Source organism: Molothrus ater, chromosome 1 (assembly GCF_012460135.2).
Source record: "Molothrus ater isolate BHLD 08-10-18 breed brown headed cowbird chromosome 1, BPBGC_Mater_1.1, whole genome shotgun sequence".
Taxonomy (NCBI): Eukaryota; Metazoa; Chordata; class Aves; order Passeriformes; family Icteridae; genus Molothrus; species Molothrus ater.
The window spans coordinates 7,274,638-7,274,903 of NC_050478.2; positions in this window are offsets into that span (position 1 = coordinate 7,274,638).

Genomic DNA, 266 nt, shown 5'->3' on the forward strand with positions numbered 1-266 from the left:
TGAATGTTTGTGGTAGTCCTGATTTACTCCCACACTTCATTTCATGGGGTTGGCTTTGCATTTTTATGTCAGTCTATGTGGGATCACATACCCTGAATGTAAAGGGACCTCTGGGGATTTCTGGTCCAGACTTGTTTAGTGCAGGGCTCACTTCAAAATCCTCTGTTTGCTCAGGGCCAGTCAGGTTTCTGTGAATGGAGGTTCCTGAAAACCTGGGCAAGTTGTTCCAGGGCTTAACTATTCTGTTATGGGTACATGTTCTTGTG